Source organism: Bos indicus x Bos taurus, chromosome 5 (assembly GCF_003369695.1).
Source record: "Bos indicus x Bos taurus breed Angus x Brahman F1 hybrid chromosome 5, Bos_hybrid_MaternalHap_v2.0, whole genome shotgun sequence".
Taxonomy (NCBI): domain Eukaryota; kingdom Metazoa; phylum Chordata; class Mammalia; order Artiodactyla; family Bovidae; genus Bos; species Bos indicus x Bos taurus.
Window position 1 is genome coordinate 28,657,255 of NC_040080.1, and position 13,700 is coordinate 28,670,954.

At 40.9% G+C, this 13,700-nt stretch overlaps 1 protein-coding gene and 1 pseudogene across 5 annotated transcripts in view; one reads left to right on the plus strand and one right to left on the minus strand.

The window, feature by feature from the left end:
* The window catches only part of PIK3C2G (phosphatidylinositol-4-phosphate 3-kinase catalytic subunit type 2 gamma), a 664,807-nt gene that overhangs the window by 545,602 nt on the left and 105,505 nt on the right, over positions 1 to 13,700 (plus strand). The gene's annotated exons all lie outside the window — the stretch shown is intronic.
* LOC113892535 lies at positions 8,780 to 9,668 on the minus strand (annotated as a pseudogene). Its single transcript, XR_003511076.1, has one exon. The product of XR_003511076.1 is annotated as a dnaJ homolog subfamily C member 2 pseudogene (transcript).

The following is a 13,700-nucleotide window of genomic DNA, read 5'->3' on the forward strand; positions in this document are numbered from 1 at the left end:
AATAGAGCTGGGACTAGGGCCCAAAGCTAAGACTTTGATCCCATGCTCTAGGGTTTTTTTCAGCATTCAACATTGGAAACTATATGATATGATTAAGGAACTCCAGGCAGAGGCCCTGTCAAAAATATACCTTCCTGCTATTTGGTTTGTTTCTGAAATTCTACCATTAGTGATTCTTTATGTAGGTCTGGTTTTTTCAGTCTTAACCCTGAATATTCATTGGAAGGACTAATGCTGAATTTGAAGCCCTGAAAATTTGGCGACCTAATGTGAAGAGCCAGCTCATTAGAAAAGACCCTGATGTTGGGAAGGATTGAAGGCAAGAGAAGAAGGGGACAAAAGAGGATGAGATGGTTCGATGGCATCATCGACTCAATGGACAAGAGTTTGAGCAAACTCCAAGAGACAGTGAAGGACAGGGAGGCCTGACCTGCTGCAATCCATGGGGTTGCAGAGTCAGGTATGACTGAGTAACTGAACAACAACAGAAATGCCCTTTAATAGTAAAATTACCTCTGAAAGAAGCAATGGTGTATATCTACTTGCATGCTGAGTTGCTTTAGTCATGTCCAACCCTTAGAAACCCTATAGACTGTCACCCACCTGGCTCCTCTGTCCATGGGATTCTTCAGGCAAGAATACTGGAGTGGGTTGCCATGCCCTCCTCCAGGGGATCTTCCGGACCCAGGGATTGAACCCACATTTCTTATGTCTCCAGCATTGGCAGTCGGGTTCTCCACCACTAGTGAAACTTCAGTTCAATTCAGTTCAGTCGCTCAGTCATGTCTGACTCTTACAACCCCATGGTCCATAGCATGCCAGGCCTCCCTGTCCATCACCAACTCCCGGAGTCCAACCAAACTCATGTCCACTGAGTCGGTGATACCATCCAACCATCTCATCCTCTGTTGTCACCTTCTCCTCCTGCCCTCAACCTTTCCCAGCATCAGGGTCTTTTCCAGTGAGTCAGCTCTTTACATCAGGTGGCCAAAGTATTGGAGTTTCAGCTTCAACATCATTCCTTCCAATGAACACCCAGGACTGATTTCCTTTAGGATGGACGGGTTGGATCTCCTTGCAGTCCAAGGGACTCTCAAGAGTCTTCTCCAACACCACAGTTCAAAAGCATCAATTCTTCGGTGCTCAGCTTTCTTTATAGTCCAACTCTCACATCCATACATGACTGCTGGAAAAACCATAGACTTGACTAGATGGACCTTTGTTGGCAAAGTAATGTCTCTGCTTTTTAATATGCTGTCTAGGTTGGTCATAACTTTCCTTCCAAAGAGTAAGCATCTTTTAATTTTATGGCTGCAGTCACCATCTGCAGTGATTTTGGAGCCCAGAAAAATAAAGTCAGCCACTGTTTCCACTGTTTCCCCATCTATTTGCCATGAAGTGATGGGACCGGGACTGAATGCTGAGTTTTAAACCAACTTTTTCACTCTCCTCTTTCACTTTCATCAAGAGGCTCTTTAGTTCTTCTTCACTTTCTGCTATAAGGGTGGTGTCATCTGCATATCTGAGGTTATTGATATTTCTCCTGGCAATCTTGATTCCAGCTTATGCTTCCTCCAGCCCAGCATTTCTCATGATGTACTCTGCATATAAGTTAAATAAGCAGGGTGACAATATACATCCTTGATGTACTCCTTTTCCTATTTGGAGCCAGTCTGTTGTTCCATGCCCAGTTCTTACTATTTCTTCCTGACCTGCATACAGGTTTCTCAAAAGGCAAGTCAGGTCGTCTGGTATTCCCATTTCTTTCAGAATTTTCCACAGTTTATTGTGATCCACACAGTGAAAGGCTTTAGCATAGTCAATAAAGCAGAAATAGATGTTTTTCTGGAATTCTCTGGCTTTTTCAATGATCCAGTGGATGCTGGCAATTTGATCTCTAGTTCCTCTGCCTTTTCTAAAACCAGCTTGAACATCTGGAAGTTCATGGTTCATGTATTGCTGAAGTCTGGCTTGGAGAATTTTGAGCATTACTTGACTAGCATGTGAGATGAGTGCAATTGTGTGGTAGTTTGAGCATTCTTTGGCATTGCCTTTGGAATTGGAATGAAAACCGACCTTTCCCAGTCCTGTGGCCACTGCTGAGTTTTCCAAATTTGCTGGCATATTGATTGAAGTACTTTCACAGCATCTTCTTTTTGAATTTGAAATAGCTCAACTGGAATTCCATCACCTCCACTAGACCTCTATTAACTTTGTTTGTAGTGATGCTTCCTAAGGCTCACTTGACTTCACATTCCAGGGTGTCTCACTCCAGGTGAGTGATCACACCATCGTGATTAACTGGGTAGTGAAGATCTTTTTTGTACAGTTCTGTGTATTCTTTCCACCTCTTGTTAATATCTTCTGCTTCTGTCAGGTCCATACCATTTCTGTCCTTTATTGAGCCCATCTTTGCATGAAATATTCCCTTGGTAGCTCTAATTTTCTTGAAGAAATCTGTAGTCTTTCCCATTCTGTTGTTTTCCTCTATTTCTTTGCACTGATCACTGAGGAAGGCTTTCTTATCTCTCCTTGCTATTCTTTGGAACTCTGCATTCAGATGCTTATATCTTTCCTTTTCTCCTTTGCTTTTTGCTTCTCTTCTTTTCACAGCTATTTGTATGGTCTCCCCAGACAGCCATTTTGCTTTTTTACATTCCTTTTTCTTGGGGATGGTCTTGATCACTGTCTCCTGTACAATGTCATGAACCTCCATCCATAGTCATCAGGCACTCTGTCAGATCTAGTCCCTTAAATCTATTTCTCACTTCCACTGTACAATCATAACGGATTCTATTTGGGTCATACCTGAATGGTTTAGTGGTTTCCCCCACTTTCTTCAATTTAAGTCTGAATTTGGCAATGAGGAGTTCACTTCTATGTGCCACTTAGAAAACTACAAATATTAGTTGACAGTTGACTGTGGCAAAAGACACTAGCTTGAAGACTTGAAGAGATATTTCAGATCCTCAGTTTCAAGGATGAGGGACTCTCAAGTTGCCTCGATTAGTGGGGGCAGGGACTAATGAGAAATCCCAAGGAAGGACTGGCTAACTGCCTGCCTCAGGAAGAACAGAAGGTCTATCACAAGGCCTGGAAGGTCCTTCCAGATTTGTGTTGAGGGCAGGTCTGGGGACCTCATGAATAGGAATCAGCCTTTCACTTAAGCTTCTGACCTTGCTACAGTTAACTCCATCCAAGGTTCAACTGGTACCAAAAATAGTCCCCTCAGGCTATTCCATCAGGATCTGACTTGGATACCCTTCTTTAAAGTGGGCTGCAGCAGGGAAGGCACAACGATTGGCATGTCAGTGAGACAGGGTAGGACAGGGGAGGAATGAAGAGAGGGCCAGAAAAGGTGGAGATTGAAAACATGATTGTGCTCCAACCTGCATTTTATGTGTCATGCTTGAACAATGCAGTTATAGGCTGCAGTCCACAGATAGTCCCTGCTACCATTTAGAACAAAGGGAAAAACTATATATTAGATGAAGAATGTTCTTTCAGCATGAGGCCATAGAAAAAAGGTAAATAAGTTTTGTCTGCCAGAGTCTCATCCCTCCACATCCTCCAACTTCATCTGGCACATTCAGATCTGTGAGGGATGGAATTGTAGAGATGGGAGAGCTTGCCTATGTCGACTCATCTCCCCTTCCCATTGAGAGGACCTGACCAAACAAAGGAAGTGGATCTGAAGCCAGTAGATTTCTGGCAGTGAGTTAGATCTCATTATCTGCCTGCATCTCTCTGCCAGGCTAATTTTCTCACTTTCAGATGTTATGTGGTACATTCGGTTAATTAAGTTTTTTCTACAACTTTATAGTCAAGAACTTGTTCTCCTTGGGAGACTTAAAACGCATCTGGTCATCTAAACCACAGCACATTATTATTCTGTTCAGTAATTGTCTTTGACTCGCCATTTCCTACCTCTTACTTTTGAGGACCTTATAACTTGATTGTCTTTATTGAGGTTTATCCACACCACCTCTGTTATTCCCAAATGAATTCTTGTCATGGTAGATCAGTTTGGCAATATACTTTCAGTCCTGCAGGTCTTCCCTGGTGGTTCAGTGATAAAGAATCCACCAATGCAAGAGATGGAAGAGATGCCAGTTCAGTCTTCCCCTGGGTTAGCAAGATTCTCTGGAGGAGGGCATGGCAACCCATTCCAGTACTATTGCCTGGGAAATCCCATGAACAGAGGAGCCTGGTGGGCTACAGTCCATGGAGTCACAAAGAGTCGGATACCACTGAGCATGCGTGTATTCATTCCTGCTTTGTCTTTTTAACTTGTGTGTACAGCCTCATCAAAAATGGCTCCCTAAGAATCATAAAATTACTAGAAAAGAGGAGGGTGTCTGATCTAACTTTTACTCCTATCCATCTCTTGAGACTCTGGACGTCATCCACAAAGCCTTTTCAGATTATTTTAATACCGACTAGTCTTCTATAACTCTACAGAACGTGTACTATTTCATGATATGCCTAATTTATTACTGAATTATATACTACCTAGTATATCACCTAAGTTAATCTGCTGGTTGGTTTAATCAGTTTCTCCCAAGTAAACAGAGGACTTATTTCCAATTCCAAAAGTATCTGAATGTGAAACAAGCTCTAGTCCCTTAAAATATATCAAAAAGTTTATCTTCAAATAAAATACAATTTTAACATGAAACATCGTGTATAAAACTCATATAATAATGGCCAATATTTAATACAGTGCTTCTTACATGTCAAACCTTGTTCTAAGTACTTTTCATGCAGTAACTTGTTTAATCATCATGACAAGTCTATGAGGCAGTATCACTTTTCTCTACATTTTTAGATCAGGAAATTGGGACCCCAGAGAAAGAAAATGATTTGACAAAGGATACAGCCAACAGGAGACAAAGCCATGATTCAAATCCAGGGGCTCATGCCCCGTAGTGTGGGGTTTTAAGTTCTACTGTGCTCAGATGCTCCCCTCGCATGTGAGGGCCACTGGAGTTGTGCTGCTTCATAATTCAGATCACAGTTTTTTGAGGTTCTTCGGAGCCCATGCTGGCTGCAGGATGATACTGTAACCTTTCCTGGGCACCTATCTTCATTCCTGAATACCCCGAGCCTTGGCAGACTGAGGGCCTTCCCAGAATTATTATTCTAGCTCTGTACTGTGCCACCATCTGGTGTCCCCCAAGTGTTTGGTTCAGGATGGTGGTGCTAGTGGTAAAGAACCCACCTGGCCATGCAAGAGATATCAGAAATGGCAGTTTGACTGGGTTGAAAAGAGCCTATGGAGAAGGGAATGGCAACCCACTCCACTATTCTTGCCTGGAAAATCCCATGGACAGAGGAGCCTGGCGGACTACAGTCCATGGGGTCACAGAGAGTCGGACATGACTAAAGTACACACACACGCTGATACATTGGTTGGCCTGGGAGATCCCCATGGGATAACTTGATTACTGATGCCAAGAATACCTCCTGCCTTCCCACTTTTGGCATGTTACCAGATGCCTTGAACCTGTATTTTTTTCTACTTTTCTTCTCAGAGAAATCTCCAGGAGACTCACGCTCCCATTAATTTCTAAGAGCCTGTCTCAGTAGTATCTTTTGTCCTAAAATCTCAATTATGTACCTTTATTTTTTACATGTGATTTAATATGCTTTAAGATTATCTTTTCAACTCTCCTGTAAGTTCCTTGGTCATTATCTGTAGATCAAATGTTTAGGGTCTTTCCTGTCACACTTTCCATCCAGCACTTTGAGGAACCTATTATCAAGGTTCAAGAAGCCTTGAATTGAATGTTACTATGTGTCTTTACCAGTTAAGAAGTTACTTAAACTCTCTATTATTTATACATTTAAAATTTTAAAGGAAATTGTACAATAGTCTTCTGTTAATGCTTAACATATAGAGTGAGTTTATAAAAACAGGGTGGTGAATTGAAAACAATAAGGAAGCCTTAAAAACTTCTGTGTGCTCGTTTACTTGTCTGGATAAATAATATTATCTTAAGCTATGTTTTCTGAAATTATATGAATGTCAAAACTTAAGGAAAAAATTGAAGTGTCGATGATAGAGCACATAATTTACCAAAAAGAAAACCAAGTTCAGTAATGGATCCAGCAATGCTCTTGGGGCCTCAATGAGTGTCATTAACTTGGGTATACTTATGAGAGCCCTGGTATATTTAAACCCCTTGTTCTCTTTGTTCTAACAAGCTAGAAGTATTTTATGCCACTTTTTATTCTGATATCTCTACTAAGATACAGATAAAACTAAAATGAAAATCAACCCTCTCCCACCACCACTACTAAACTCAGAGATCTGGGTCATGAATGAGGACTAAGCCATCTGAGACACAGCATGAGTGGGTACCTTAAGTGCCCGCATCCTGACTACAGTATTAGCATTAAGAGGTTGCCCCTCTTGACCCTCTTTGAGACTTGAAAGAAATAAATGGCTTTTCCCGTGTCTCTCAGGGAGTACTCTATTCATGAACAATACAGAATCCTGCTTCACTCTTGGGTATTCACATTCTGGGTTAAGAAATGATCACAAGAGCTTCAGAGGATGTGTGACATTAAAAAATCATATTACAATGAATAGCATTTAGAGAAAAATGAAAATAAAATTGGTTTACTGGCCACAAAGGTTTTTTACCTCATTGCCAACTCCTCTCTCTGCTTCCCTTACTATTTTTTGTTTTACTCCCCTTACAGCTGCGAACATTCTGCTGAATAGAATCAGCAAAGTATCACAACTCAGTCCCTGCAAATTGATACTCTCATGTAATATCTCTGCCGAGCCCACTGCTAGGCAACAAAGGCAACCATCCATTAAAGTGCCATCCAAATGGGTTGTTTCAGAATTTTCAGTCACTCTCAAACCTCAGGCGAGCTGTCCTTTAGAAACAGGCAACCTATTTCACAGGCCAGACCGGGATCATCAAGCATAAATTTCCCGGCCTACCTTCCCTCCTAAATGCAGATCCTGCTTTTCACTTTACCTATTTCCTCCACCAGAAATATGAGAAGACATTTTCCATGTCTTCCCAGATAATCCATTTGGCCTGCCACGCAGATTCTTTGGTTTAGTAAGTATAAGATCTCCTGCTCTTCAGCTAAAACTGTAGGCAGCTTGAAGCAAAACAGAACCCCAGACTTCAAAATACCCAATTATTTGCATCAGTGGGATATTTTGATAGCAAGAACTAGATTCTATCTGGTATCTTTGGGGAGAAGAGTTTATGTGGACTCACACTGTCACCTAACAAACTCCAGAAACAGATATGCCTGGCCAGTTTCTATTGAAAATGAAGGCCTTTTCTTCTGCTTATCTTTACCTAGCAAATACTACTTCTCTTTGCCTATTGGCCAGTATTCTCTCATATAAATTCCAGAGAGAGTTTTGTCTAATTGACTTAACTAGTGGCCTTTATTGCTACTGGACAGGGTCCTTCATGCAAAGCCATCATGGATTCGGTTGTCCATTCTTGTTCTCACTATGGGCCACCCCTTCACAGAGAACAGCCTGGAGCTTGTTCTCTGAACTCTGGGCTTTAGAAGGAACAATCTTAATAATGAGGGGTCATTGGGTAGTACAGGCACAATGACTGTCCCAAGAAGTACAAGCATGAAGCTGCTGAAAATGTTGATGACATCCCAAAAGAGTGCTCCCAGGCCTCACATCACAAACACTGGAGTCAGAGTCCCTTAGCTGACAAAGTATGCAGACATGGTGCCAGAAATCCCCAGTGTCCCCAGCATTCCTTCTTGTTTATTTTTCATGGCTATAGGCTTCCCAGGTGGCACCAGTGATGAGAATCCACCTGCTAATGCAGGAGATGCAGGTTTAATCCCCAAGTTGGGAAGATGCCCTGGAGTAGGAAATGGCACCCACTCCAGTATTCTTACCTAGAGAATCCCATGGACAGAGGAGCCTGGTGGGCTACAGTTCATGGGGTTGTAAAGAGACTAACATAACTGAGCTTGCACACCTAACCTAGTAAGATGAGACAAGATTCCTTATGCTCAAATGTTTCAAAACATAGTTCAATGGCTTTCTACCTGGTTTCTCCTCAAAACTGAGAAACAGAGTATGGGACAGGAATGCAGATCCCTGGGCTCTTTTATCATTAAAATTTTTTTATTTTATTTTTTTAGGACTTTGCAAATTGTCATCTTATTGTTCAGTTGCTCAGTCATGTCCAACTCCCTGTGACCATGGACTGCAGCACGCCATACTTCCCTGTCCTTCACTATCTTCCAGAGTTTGCTCAAACTCATGTCTAGTGAGTTGGTGATGCCATCCAACCATCTCATCCTCTGTTGTCCCCTTCTCCTCCTGCTTTCAATCTTTGCCAGCATCAGGGTCTTTTCCAATGAGTCAGCTCTTCACACCAGGTGTCATCTCATGGATTGCTGAATTCCACAAACATGGGTCAAAGTTTTCTTTTGCCTTAGCTTAACTGTTGATACCTTCAGAAATGAATGCTCCCAAGAAAAACCAAATAAAAAAACAGGAGTTAGAGGAACTAACAGTTATGACCTCCAACTTTCCTTAAATTAGGACAGCACATTCAAAGGGAAATGTAAATTAAACTGGCATTTTCCAAAAAAAGTCTTCCATTAAAAAAAAATGTAATTGTAAGAACTAATCTGAACAAAATTGATTTTTGAAACTACTAGTTTTTAATTGCAGATAGGACAGCTCTTAGAGGGGCTTCCCAAGTGGCACAGTGGTAAAGAATCAGCCTGCCAATGCTGGAGACTCAGGTTTGATTTCTTTTTTTTTTTTTTTTTTTGTATAGTATTTTCAGTTTTATTATAAAAATGCACACGCAACAAAGATTGTCATAAGTCATTTCTTGCCTCTACTTGCATTCAGCACTTGCTCTTGTGCAGCTTTCTTTGCTTTTACCATTTCAACCAGTTCCTTGTATCGTTTCATGCAGTCCTTCTTTGTCCTGCCAGGCACTGCTTCTGCTATTTTTTCCCATCTTTCAGGTGTATTTACTGGGTATGTTTTCAAAGCTTGTTCCAAAAGCTTCTGTTCTTCTGTTGTCCAAGGGGTGAAATCTGTGCATGGACCTTCAAATCGTTCTGAAGGTGCTGCATTGTCTGCCTGAGGCAACACACCATGTTCTTTCTGAAATTTATCAAAAGCCTTTTTGTTTATGTCATCCTTTTGATGAGGGTCAAGTTTTTGAAGGCTCTTTGCTTTGCCAATAACATCTTTGGCGGTTCTCTTAACTCCAGAAGAAGAAGAATGTATGTTCATGTAATTAGCAATAACTTCCCATCTTGAATTTGTTCCAGCAGGGAAGAGATTCACAGCTTTAATGAGTAATTGCAGATCATCTTCTGACCAATGTTTACTTCCGTTTCCACCTCCGCCAGCTGACTTCTCTGCATTCTTAGATGCTTGTCGCATACTAGCCTCAGCTTCCTCTTTTTCTTTTCTAATTTGCTCATTTATTTCTTCTATCTGTTTCTCCAGAGCAGCCTTTCCTACTTCTTTAGTAGAAGATGTGAGTGTTTCATTCAAGCACTGTAAACTTGCTAATTCAAGCCGATCACAAAGTTTTTCCACTTCTTCCATCATTTTAACACGTTCTGCCTCACTGTCAGAAAAGTGATTCCAGGTCTGAATGGTCTAGTGGTTTTCCCTGTGTGTGTATAGCTGCTCAGTCGTGTCTGACTCTTCGTGATCCCATGGACTATTGCTCACCAGGTTCCTCTGTCTGTGGGATTCTCCGGGCAAGAATACTGGAGTGGGTTGCCATTTCCTTCTCCAGGTTTGATTTCTGAGTCAGGAAAAATCCCCTGGAGTAGGAAATGGAACCCACTCCAGTATTCTTGCTTGGAATATCCCATGGACAGAAGAGCCTGGAGGGCTACAGCCCAAGGGGTCAAAAAGAATTGGATATGCCTGAGTGACTGAAGACACACATATGATAGCTTTTACAATAAATCCAAAAAAAAAAAAAGCTGGCTTTTAGGGGAAGATGGGGATCAAAACCTGGAATGCCATTTTGCTGGCATAGTACTTATACATAAGACTAGTCCATCTATCGGAGAAGGTGATGGCACCCCACTCCAGTACTCTTGCCTAGAAAATCCCATGGACGGAGGAGCCTGGTAGGCTGCAGTCCATGGGGTTGCTAAGAGTCGAACATGACTGAGCGACTTCACTTTCACTTTTCACTTTCATGCATTGGAGAAGGAAATGGAAACCCACTCCAGTGTTCTTGCCTGGAGAATCCCAGGGATGGGGGAGCTTGGTGGGCTGCTGTCTATGGGGTCGCACAGAGTCGGACACGACTGAAGCAACTTAGCAGCAGCAGCAGCAGCAGTCCATCTATATTTCCCTATTTTTTTTTTAATTCCATTTGCTCTAATTTGGCTAAATTTTGTAAGAAGACTCCATAAGAAAATATAAGAATTAGTTATTGTATTAAAAGCCATGGAGCCTGGAATTCTTGTTTGTATGCAATTGAGTGCTTTTGATGAAATTTTGCCTAACACTTGCTGACCTTGTAGATAAATTCTGAAAATTTGAAGATTGGACTTGGAGGAGAGCAGGTTTTCATTCTTATAGCCAGGTTCTAAACTATGAGGAAGGATAAAAGAGAAAAAGATGAGAAACTCTAAAGTTGCCTCTTATTTTAATCCCTATCTAACATCTCTTTTGTAGGATTTCAAGAGTCTGCCATAAGTCAGTTTCCACAGAACCGTAAATCTGTACATTTGTTTTTCCCTTGTATCTATCTTACTAGTTTACTGCCTTTTGGGCTCATATATATATTCTTCTTTTTTTTTTTTTTTTTTTTTACTTATTTAGTAGTAAGCTTTGGTAAATAAAATTTATAAGGCTTCCCTGCCAATGTAGGAGACATAAGAGACACAGGTTCGATCACTGGGTAGGGAAGATACCCTGGAGGAGGGCATGGCAACCCACTCCAGTATTCTTTCTGGAGAATCCCACGGACAGAGGAGCCTGGCAGGCTAAGTCCATGGGGTTGCAAAGAGTCAGATAAGACTGAAGCTACTTAGCACATACACATTCTATTTCTAATAACTTTATATGTTACTTCATTTGATTCTGTCAATAGTCCAGGGGATGGCATGGTTTAGTCATCAACTATATTTCTGCTGCTGCTGCTGCTGCTGCTGCTGCTAAGTCGCTTCAGTCGTGTCCGACTCTGTGCAACCCCATAGACGGCAGCCCACCAGGCTCCCCCATCCCTGGGATTCTCCAGGCAAGAACACTGGAGTGGGTTGCCATTTCCTTCTCCAATGCATGAAAGTGAAAAGTGAAAGTGAAGTCGCTCAGTCATGTCCGACTCTTCGTGACTCTATGGACTGCAGCCTACCAGGCTCCTCCGTCCACGGGATTTTCCAGGCCAGAGTTCTGGAGTGGGATGCCATCGCCTTCTCCGAAACTATATTTCTAGATGGTAACAATTGAGTCTCGTGAAAGCTAACCGACTTTCTTGAGATTACAGGTGGAACTGATAAGTGAGTTTAAAGAGAACAAAACTGATTTCTTGCATAATAGGTGCTCTTCCCAGGACTCTAAACAAAATTAGGTGGGGAAAAAAACTACATAGGAAACTGATAATCTCAAATAATATGGATGTGCTTTAACTGTAGTGTCTTTGGATTAGTTGAAAGAACATAGTGAGAAAAAAAAAAACCTAAATGTTTATAGCTGTGTTTCTCAAATTAGGGTACCATGCCATCAAAACTATATGAGATTAACACGAGATATCCATTTTTAGCATCAAATTTTTTAAGGTTAGACCATGAAGCTTAAATTTTTATCTTCACACAAATATATATACATGTTACATACCCCAAAATCATCAAGTGCTCTCATTTTAATGTCAGATAATCTTGAATTTTTTTTAAATAAAAGTGCATAGAGAGGAATTTTTTTAATGGTGTACCAAGATTGCATTAGCAATGATTATTCATTAAATTCATTTCAGAATGATAATTTTTGGTTAAAAATATTTTGAATACTCTTGTATACTTATTGGTCCAATATAAATTTGTAACGATATAGGAATTATCATGATAGTGTATTTTATTGAGAGTTAGATGAAGAAATTTGTTCATGGAGAATGTGAGTTGAAACTGTTTACATATGATAAAATTACAGTGTTGATGGTAAAATAAGAACATTCTCATGCTAATTCCTTCACAGAAAAGTCATTTGAGAAGTTTTCCCTGAGACTATTAAAGAGATTGACCAGTAAAATAGATCGGTGTTCTATGAAACAGCAAAATGATATCAAACTTCAGCAGTAGAAATATGCATTTTTTTAAATTCCCATCAAGTGTTGCCTGAGAACCTTCACTCAGTCACCTAAACTACACCTTTAGGCCTTCAGTAGTTGGCCTTCCCTAGTAGCTCAGATGGTAAAGCCTCTGCCAGCAATGAAGGAGACCTGGGTTCAATCCCTGGGTGGGGAAGATCCCCTGGAGAAGGAAACAGCAATCCACTCTAGTATTCTTGCCTGGAGAATCACGTGGACAGAGGAGCCTGGCAGGTCACAGTTCATGGGGTCGCAAAGAGTCGGACATGACTGAGTGACAAAACACGCACACACACTTCAGTGGTTACTCCCATGTAGTTTATGAAGCAATTAGAAAGTTTTGCCATTTTATTTATTATATAAATTTATATTAGTAAAAATATGAACTCAAAAAATACAGTATTTAACCTGAGAAGAAAAAAAAAAAAAACTGACATGAAAGATTAGACCTGAATTTGACAGTTTTCTGAGACTAATAAACTCAATTGCCTAGTCACACATAGCTAGGAAACCTATTAGTAACAGTTGTTTCTGATGATAAACAGTTTAAAATATTTATATAAAAAGGTACATCTGTTCTGAAGTAGAAAAGAATTTGTACATCTGTTAATGATGGAACCTATTGCTTAGGAAATTTTATCTTATTTTATGTCCCTTTGGACTATGTTCCCTAGATCCAAGAAATATTAAATTTTTTTTCTAAATGTTATTTCTATATAAAAACCAAAGGGGCATTGTTTTAGTGCTTTTATCTCACCTAGGAATTCCATACTAATCTATTGGCTTGTGCTCAGTTGCTCAGTTCAGTTTAGTTCAGTTCAGCTGCTCGGTCGTGTCCAATTCTTTGTGACCCCATGGACTGCAGCACAAAGGGCCTCCCTGTCCATCACCAACTCCCAGAGTTTACTCAAACTCATGTCCATCGAGTTGGTGATGCCATCCAACCATCTCATCCTCTGTCATCCCCTTCTCCTCCTGCCCCCAATCCCTCCCAGCATCAGGGTCTTTTCAAATGAGTCAGTTCTTCACATTAGGTGGCCAAAGTATTGGAGTTTCAGCTTCAGCATCAGTCCTTTCAATGAATATTTAGGACTGATTTCCTTTAGGATGGATGGGTTAGATCTCCTTCAGGCCAAGGGACTCTCAAGAGTCTTCTCCAACACCACAGTTCAAAAGCATCAATTCTTCGGCGCTCAGCTTTCTTTATAGTCCAACTCTCATATCCATACATGACTACTGGAAAAACCATAGCCTTGACTAGACACACCTTTGTTGGCAAAGTAATGTCTCTGTTTTTTAATATGCTGTCTAGGTTGGTCATAACTTTTCTTCCCAGGAGCAGGCGTCTTTTAATTGCATGGCAGCAGTTGCTCATTCATGTCCAATTCT